Here is a 9,680-nt window from a genome sequence, read left to right as displayed (position 1 = left end):
CCAGGAAGCCTAAACCCTCGCAGACGTTGGCAGTATTCTTGCTCCAACACGTGAAATAGACTTTGGTAAGGGAAGTAACTTATGCTTTATAGCCTGGTATCTGTAAGCTCCTACCCCAAATAAATACCTTTTATAGAAACCAACAAGTTTCTGGTATTTTGTATCAGCACCCCTTTGACAAGCACTAACATAATGTTATGATAATATATAAAGCTTGTAGACTTCCTAGCAGCATCTCTGAGTTCTGATCTCTGCCTCATCAACTTAATGAGACCATTAGTGAGACCAGTAAGCTCTGCTTGGTATCTCTGTACCTACATTGTGGTTGAGTATGTCCATCCAGGCAGAAAGCCAACGTGATTATAAGGCTTACCTTATTTAATTTCCTCTTCCTAATATATCACAGTCCCACAGTGTTCTTTAATATCAGAAACAGTTTCAAATATTCAGTCCAGTTTTCTAGTTGTTTATAGCATTGGTATAATTCCTGACACTGTTACTCCATCATGGCTGGCAGCATATGTCATATCTAGTAATTTTTTGAATGGTATATATTGTGTGCTATGTTGTAGAGAGTCTGGATTTTGTTGCCTTCTTTTAAAGAGAGTTAAATCTGTCTTGGCAGGTTGTTAAGCTATTTTCAAACCACTTGTCCTTTTTAAACCTTTGATACGAGAGGACTAGTGTATCCTTGATTACAGGGCTAGTTGAGCACAACTAGTATGTCCCTTCTGGGGGTTTCTTCTGAATGCCCTTGTTCAGTTTAGTTAGTGTTACACTGGCTTCTCAGAACTAACATGTCTCTGAATTCTGTCTAAATTATAGGGTATTCCTTTACTATTAAGTTGGTGGTTAGTGTTTGCTTGATTTGTGGAATCTCACCCTGAACCTATAGAGTTTAGTATTCAGCAAGATTGAAGGGAACTCTATGAAGATTTCTGGAACCTTCTGTTTATATCTCTCTTCCCTACAAACTCCAGCCACCTCAGCCTTCCAGAACTCCTCTCTCTGTCTCCTCAACTCAGCACAAATGATGTGCTCTGCTTCAATTGGCCCTCATTTTTGGAAAACACCTCCAGGCCAAAAGCCAGAGATCATAGAACTTCTCTATTATTTTCCCTACTCTCAGGGACAACAGTCTAGTTTTCTAGTTCTCTGCTGTAGAAACATAGTGGAAGTCTGATGGCAGTTATATCACAAGGAATATGCAAAAAAAAAATTCCTAGATAAATGAGTCCAGCAATGTCCCATGGTACAAAATAAGCATATAATAATTAATTGTATTTCTATATATCAGCAATGAACACTTGAAAAAAAAATCCAATGTCATGTACAATTGCACAACATATTAAATAATTAGACGTAAGTCTAATGTAACATGTAGAGAAAAATCCTGATTAAAGAAATAAAAGAAAATGTAAGTAAATTAAGAGATATATCATGTTCATGGACTGTATGACCATAGCAAAGATGTTAATTTTTTCCCAATTTATAGATTTATTGTCGTTCCTATCAATAGCCCAGCAAAATTTTTTGTAGACAAATACAAGATTATTCCAAAATTTATATGGAAATGAAAGAAACTACAAGCTAAAACAGCTCTTGAAAAAAGAGAGTAAAATTAGGGAAATAAGTGTAACTAATTTCAAGATATCATATAGCTACATTAATCAATACTGTGTAGTACATTTGGAACAAAAAACTTATTGATCATGGAATATAGCAAAGAACCCAGAAACAGAATCCCAAAAAAGAGTCAATTAATTTTTTACAAAGATGAAAACATTTAATGGAGAAGTGATTGCCTCTCCAAAGAGTTAGCTGGAACAGGCAAAAAAAACTTTGATCTAAGTATTACACCTAATGCAAAAATTAACTCAAAATGGATTTTAACTTAAATATAAATTAAAACTATAAAGCTTTTTACAAATAGAGAAAATCTCAAGGCTCTGGTTCTAGGAAAAGAGTTCTTAGACTTGACCAGAAGCACAATCTATAAAAAGAAAAATGGATAAATTGGAACACATCAAAATTTAAAATTTTCACCTTACAAAGTTCCTGTCAGTCAACAAAAAGACAAATTTCAGACTGGGAGAAAAAAAATTTACAAAGCACCTCTGACAGAACTAGTATCTATAATATATAAATAATTCTCACAATGCAACAGGAAACAAACCAATTAGACAATGAGCAAAAGATGTGAACGGACATTTCACTGGAGAAGATATATAGATAGCAAATAAACACATGAAAAGATGTTCAACACGATTAGTCATTAAGGAAATAAAAATTAAAATTACAGTGAGGTGATTAATATACACTTAGCAGAATGGCTAAAATAAAAAATAGTGAGGTGCTGGAGAAATTGGATCACTTACACATTTCTGAAAGGAATTTAAAATGGTGCAGCCACTCAGATAAACAGTTTGACAGTTTCTTAAAATGCTAAACATGAACTTATATTTTTGCACTTATGGGCATTTATCTCAAAGAAATCAAAACTTATATTCACATAAAGACCTATACATTTATAATAGCTAAGAAATGGAAAAGGATGTCCTTCAATGGGAACATGGTAAAACAAACTGTGGTATATCCATATTATTGAAAACCCACTATTCAGCAATAAAACGAACGACCTGCTAATATACAACAACTACTCAGAGAATGATGCCTAGTTAAAAAAAAATTACATACTTACCTGACAGGGGAAGATACCATGATCACGAAAGTAGTTTTCCCAAGGCACAGCTTATCATTTGCATCTGAATATGCTGACCCCTGTGATTTCTCCAAATAGAGGAAACTCAACTGCATAATCTATGGTAGTGGGGGACTGTGTTCATACTCTCCCCTTTTAAAAAAATTACATACTTTGTGATTCTATTCATATAACTTTCTTGAAATGACCAAATTATAGAAATAGAAAGTAGACAGTGGTTGGTAAAGGATGTGAGTGGAGAAAGGTAGCGGGTGTAGGTATAAAAGGGCAACATGAAAAATCCTTTTATTAATGGAAATGTACTACACTTTGACTGTATCAAGGGCAATATCCTGGATATTAGAGTATGATTTTACCAAATGTTACCACTGGGGAGACCTGTAAAGGGTACTAGGGAGCTCTTGGTAGTATTTTTTAAAACTGCATGTGAATCAACAATTATTTCAAACTTTTTTAAAAAATGTAATGAAAATTATAAAAAGCAAAAATAGTTTTATTGTATAAAAATTTCCATTGATCATTCAAAAATTTTTGAGTGAAATTTTAAGAGTTTGATAAAACTTAAAATCTCTTCTAATTAATTAAAATATAAAACTGTTTTTATACTTTTTAAAAGGTCCTTAGCAAATATTGTTTCAGTGACGGGATGGATGGTTGGATAGCTGATTAATGTTTGTTTTTTCCTGTATAGGAAAGAATCCATAGAACTTAAGTACATGGTTCACTCTCAAAAAATTATTTTCCAACAAATTCTTAAAGTAATAGTGAAACAGTATGGAGTAGTGGGAAAAGCTCTTAGCTTTGAGACAAGAAATTTGGGCTTGATATATAATTTGTCACTAACCAGCAGGCCTTTTTCCAAACCACCATTCATCTTAGTTGTTTCATCCATGAAGTAAGTATGTTGAGTATAAAATTTAGGGCTTCTTTTTAGCCTTAAATATCTGTAAGTCTCTGATTGATTTGTGTTGCTATGAATATCAGCCCAAAACTAGATTTTTTTGTCTGAATCTGCCTGTGGCTAGTTTTTCAGAACAAGTTCCACTGCAGTTAAACATTGTTACCAGGACCGACTCTCTCTCTTCTCTCTTTCTTCTCTCTCTCTCCTCTGTCCTCCACATGATGACTTTATTTTCATACTCCTCAAGGTCACGGAATCTCCAAACATTTTATCATTTTAATTTTACCTCCATCCAGAATGAGAAAGGTGTTTTTTCCACACAGGATTAGATCTGGAAATCTAATTTCATTGACTAAACTGAATTCCTGATTCTAAACTAAAGAGAGAATATGTTCTGATGAAGCCGACAGTGGTTGCCCATCCAGGCTACATATGAGAATCCCTTGGAACTTGGGGGAAAAAAGAGAAAGGGGCCCATGCTAGACCATTAGGGGATAGTAAATGGAGGCACTATTCGAGCATTACTACCCTTTAAAAACCCGTCAATTGATCCCAATACACATATAGGATTGAAAATCAATCACTTAACTATTCAATAACCCTTGGAGTTGAGAATTAGATCTATTCCACCTACAATACAGGAGCCGAGAGTAAGGAAGGATGCCTCCCTCCTTATTTTTTCAGAAGGGTAAATGAAAGCTAGATAGCAAAAATTTTAACTGTCCAATACTATAAGCTAAAAAGTGTTAACTCTCCTCCCCAATTCGAAGCACTGTTCTGCCTCTTTAAAGGTACAAGTAAGATCCCCTGTAAGCTTCTAGGCCAGAGAGTTGAATATCCAGATAGCCTGGAGGGTCTGGAGCCTAAACACAGAGGACATTTGGACAGCCATGCCTTCCTTTCTCTTAAGAAGTTATAGTCCCTTTATACGACATTAGAATACAGAATATAATCTTTCCCCTATGACTTTGCCCTCTCCTGTGGATTTCCTGCCTATGAACCCCAGGATCTACATTGTTACCATATTCTGTTGGAATTCTATTCATTTCATAGCTGCATGACATGTTCTCTAAAATAAAAATCTATCTCCAGCTACAGGAACCTCACTCCAGGAAGTAATGCATATCAGAGCAATATAAAATATCAAGAAAAACAAAAAAACAAGAACAGTCTTAAAAAAGGATAGGGTCTCAGAAAACTTGTTTTGCCACCAGTTCTGAAGAGCCTGTTAAAAGTCCCAAAGGTGGGATACCTAATGATGATTCTTTGTCACCCTATCAATGCCCCAGCAGCTAGTCTCACATGCCAGATATATTCCTGCACAGCCATGTGAATATGTAATATCTTAGACTTGAAACTCATCGTGGCCTGATTTCCCCAAAGCTCCCCTCTAGTGTTTCTTTTTTTTTTAAATGTTACATTCAAAAAATATGAGGCCCCCATATAGCCCACACTCCCCTTATCCCACTCCTCCCACATCAACAACCTCTTTCATCATCATGGCACATTCATTGCATTTGGTGAATACATTTTGGAGCACTGCTGCACCACATGGATAGTGGTTTGCATTGTAGTTTACACTCTCACCCAGTCCACTACCCACCCAGGATTCCATTCTCTCACTGTCCTGTTCCCTAGCACTCTTCAAAGATAAAAAGAGATGTGGTTAGGAAGGAAAAAGAAACTAATGGTTCTGCTCTGTGCCAAGCACTCTGTCATGTGAGTTACACAAGTGCTCATAACTACCCAATGAAGGAGATATTATTAGTAGCCACATGTAAAGCTAAGGAAATTGAGGCTCAGGGTGTTCAGCAATTTTCCTCCAGTCATGAAGCCTAAGAATTGTTGGCATTACGCAACTCAATTCATGGAATGTTTCAACAAGACTAATCAAGTTAACTTTCACGTGATTAAGAGAAGTCTGAGATTATATGACACCAAATTCTTCTTAGCAGACCTTTTGTTTAAAAAAATAAATGACCAAAGCCTATGATATTAGAAAATCTGTAGCACATGAGAATCTTAGTGATCTTCTAATCCAATCCCTTGTGCTTAAGATGAAGAAAATACTATCCAGGTATTGTAATGTCTTGCCCAAAGTTACACAGCAAGCTGGAAGACCAGAGGTCAAGGTTACCTAATTTAAGCCCTATCCTTCTGCTGTTATTCTACTCTCCTCCGAATCAGCAAGATACCAAACCTACAGACAATGAAAGCAATTTGATAAATCAGAAGAAGACAAACAACACTGGGTTGTGTTTCTGGATTTCCCAGCATATAAGAGTCAGCAACAAGGCAGCTAGAGATTGGAGTGTGGAGGAAGTGGGGAACTGGTATACAAAAATACCAATGGCTTTGGGCCAACAATACTCACCGCTTTTTTTTTAACATTTATTTAATTTATTTTTTAATTTTTTTATTTCTCTCCCCTCCCCCCCCCACCACCGCCCCAGTTGTCTGTTCTCTGTGTCCATTTGCTGTGTGTTCTTCTTTTACATGTTCTTCTTTTTGTCCACTTCTGTTGTTGTCAGCAGCACAGGAATCTGTGTTTCTTTTTGTTGCATCATCTTGCTGTGTCAACTCTCCGTGTGTGCAGCACCATTCCTGGGCAGGCTGCACTTTCTTTCACACTGGGCGGCTCTCCTTACAGGGCGCACTCCTTGTGTGTGTGGCTCCCCTACGCGGGGGACACCCCTGCGTGGCACAGCACTCCTTGCACACATCAGCAGTGCACATGGGCCAGCTCCACACAGGTCAAGGAGGCCCGGGGTTTGAACCGCGGACCCCCCATGTGGTAGATGGACACCCTATCCACTGGCCAAGTCAGCTTCCCCTCACTGCTTTCTGATCCATCTGGTCATGAAGTACATTGTGAACAGCCAAGCAGGTCATTACCCTTAAATCAATGAAACCCAAGACTCAGTTTTCTCATTGGAAAAATGGAAAAAATATTAGTACCTCTCGATGAGCATGAAATGAGTTTTAAGTGAGATAATGTATTATGCAATAAAAAGTGGAATTATTATTATCATTGTTCTTTATGTTATTATTATTTTCATTCAACTATGACCAGTACCACAACTACAATAGGTCCAGCCTAGGTGTGCCCATAGCAAACACTATTTCCTAGTTCACTCCAGACACCATGTACTGGCATTTGTGTTTCCATATAGGCCAGTCTGGATGTAGAAGAAACTGATTTCTAGAAAATCAGCCCTTTTCCAGGGTACAATGAGAGTAAGCAGACCAGAAGACAAACAATGGAAGAAATATCATTTATTTTTCTTTGTTTTTTCTTTCTGAACTGCAGCTTTATAACAGGGGTCTGCAACATAGAAAGAGGGAGCCTACAAGGCAGGAACCAATATGTGGCTGAGGGGAAACGGACTTTGGCCCAGTGGTTAGGGCGTCCGTCTACCATATGGGAGGTCCGCGGTTCAAACCCCGGGCCTCCTTGACCCGTGTGGAGCTGGCCATGTGCAGCGCTGATGCGCGCAAGGAGTGCCGTGCCACGCAAGGGTGTCCCCCGCGTAAGGGAGCCCCACGCGCAAGGAGTGCGCCCCGTAAGGAGAGCCGCCCAGCGTGAAAAGAAAGAGCAGCCTGCCCAGGAATGGCGCCGCCCACACTTCCCGTGCCGCTGAGCCGTCTGACGACAACAGAAGCGGACAAAGAAACAAGACGCAGCAAATAGACACCAAGAACAGACAACCAGGGGAGGGGGGGAAAATAAATAAATAAATAAATCTTTAAAAAAAAAAAAAAAAAAAAAATATGTGGCTGAGGAGATGTCATACCTTAATTCGAGGACACAGAGGCTACACACAAATAACATCGACAGGTGACAAAGAGAGAATCACCCTGTCAAGTCAACATGAGAAATGGCACATGTTGTCTCTGAAAGGCAATTGGGTAAATTAAATTCTTTATTGAGGCATGCTTTTCTCCTGTGCTATATTCACAATACTCAGAAAATTGATTTTATGTTCATCACTTTACTTATCTTACCCTTATGGTCAGGATGGTTCTTTGGAATTAGCCAAGAGATCCAGTTATCCCCAGAAGAAAGTAATCTCCTTCCTACAATAAAGTGAAAGGACAGGTTGCTTGACCTTCCCATTAAACCTAATCAGTTATTAGTTGTTGCTACTCAAGCAAGCTGCTTTCTCAAAGCCTTAGCTTGGTGGGGAGGATGGGCTGGGTAAGAAGGCTAGAAGAACACAGTGCTGCAAAGAGAGCAAGAAGAAGGGATCGAATTCTCAAGTGATCAGGTGATGGATTAAAACATTCAACCCACAGGTATTTGTCCTTGCTTCCCTGTAAATGAAAGATCACATGTAGATGAGCAACTTTTGGCACCGACTAAAACATTGTGTGTGGTTTTGTGGCTAGGCATTTTTAGAGTATCGGTGGTATTCAGAACATAGAGCTCATTATCTGCATGTTCCTAATCTGAAGCTCCAAAAAGCCCTGAGAAAGGCAGGGTGGTAGAAAGAGAAGACTACAGGGCTTTGGAAACAGACCTGGGATTTTGCTCCAGCTCTTTCATGGGTTAGGTCTCTGTCAACTCAGCAAATAATCCCCCCACCGCCTTAAACTTACAAGTCCTTCTGTAAATGGCCATTATAATATACAAATGAAAGAGCAAATAAGAGGATACTAGTGAAAGAGGTTCAAAAAGTATGCATTCCATGTACAAGGTTCTCTTGGCTTCTGGATTCACAGTGGGTTTTAATCAAAGTTTGGGGAGGTTCAATGGACAGCTTGGTGGTAAGGACACTGATCTTTCCCACTGTAGTAAAATTTATTTCACATATTTTGTGATAAAAGATTTCTGCAATGCTCTGCAAGACTGATATATTAATAATAATAATAATAATAAATGAATCTCAATGAATTTGCCATACACTGATATTAGGCAAACAGGGGCTTTTGTAGGGAGAAAGTTTAATGCCTCACTCATCATGGATAAAAATTATATTCAGATACTTCAGGAAGTGATGCATAAATTGGGGAAATTTTGTCATGAAGAATTAGAAAGATTTACACTCCTATTCACAGAACTGGGAGCAGACATAGAATAAAAACCAAGATCTCTCAATATCAGGTTCAATTTTTCACCATGACAACCAGCTTCTTCTGAAAGAAGGGTTCCCGAATGTGCATTATCTTTCTTCTGTTTGTTTCTGATGAATTTAGCCACAGAAAAGGAGCGAATCTTGCTATGAATATAGCTGATTTCAGCAGGAGTTGAGAATTCAGCCAAAAGAAAAACTGAGCTGAGGAGAGAGAGATAGAAAATCCTTTTATGATCATTTTCTTCATTCCAGGATGGCCGAGTGTGAGACCTTCCTGGCAGCACATCTTTGGTGACTTTGTCCAGTTGAGTTTTAAATAACACAAGTGATTGACCTCTTATTATTTCTCCTGGGAATTCATTCTACCATATAAAGGAGCTTACTCTTACAAAGTTCTTCTTGACTTGATACATTTCCTTTATTCAATATTTCACCTCCATAAATAAATCAATAGAAGGAAAGAAAGAGAAAAGAAAAGAAAGAGAAAAAGAAAGGGAAAAAGAATGCTGGAAGTCATTAGGGATAGACGAGGTGGGATGGGATAGGGCTGTCAGCTGGTAGGAGAAGGGAGAGGAGACAGGCAGTGCCAAACACACTGAAAGAAAGTCCTAAATTAGGGGGAGAAGTAGCATGTCTCAGAATTAATCTGAATAGGTACTGGCAGTTCAGAATCAACAGCAAATTCCCTTCCTAATGCTGGCCTCTCTCTGTGCTTCATGGTATTGATTTCAATAATCCCCAAGAATTTGCTCAATTCTCTGGTTGTTAATGTCAAATTGGTATTATAATCCATTTAAAAATCCATTCTTGCTATGCATGTTAACTTGCACAAGAAAAGCCTGAACACCAGTCCTGAGGAGAGATGCAGAGTGGGAGCGAGGGAGGAAGTTTCACTCTCCCCCAAGTTGTAACACAGCTGTTGTGTTTCCACAGATGCCACCAGCCCCATCTCCCCAGTTCACACCACCATGTCTATTTGGGA

The 9,680-nt window shown here is 38.4% G+C and overlaps 1 non-coding gene across 1 annotated transcript; it reads left to right on the top strand.

The window, feature by feature from the left end:
• The first annotated feature begins 2,693 nt into the window (after nucleotides 1–2,693).
• On the top strand, nucleotides 2,694–2,857 carry LOC111759103 (U1 spliceosomal RNA). Its single transcript, XR_002793189.2, has one exon. It is a non-coding gene; the product is annotated as a U1 spliceosomal RNA (small nuclear RNA).
• The last annotated feature ends 6,823 nt before the right edge of the window (nucleotides 2,858–9,680 follow it).

The sequence above is a fragment of the Dasypus novemcinctus genome, chromosome 6 (genome assembly GCF_030445035.2).
Source record: "Dasypus novemcinctus isolate mDasNov1 chromosome 6, mDasNov1.1.hap2, whole genome shotgun sequence".
Classification (NCBI taxonomy): domain Eukaryota; kingdom Metazoa; phylum Chordata; class Mammalia; order Cingulata; family Dasypodidae; genus Dasypus; species Dasypus novemcinctus.
Note: the sequence above shows the minus strand (reverse complement) of the source record. Positions and strands in the feature narration are given on the sequence as shown.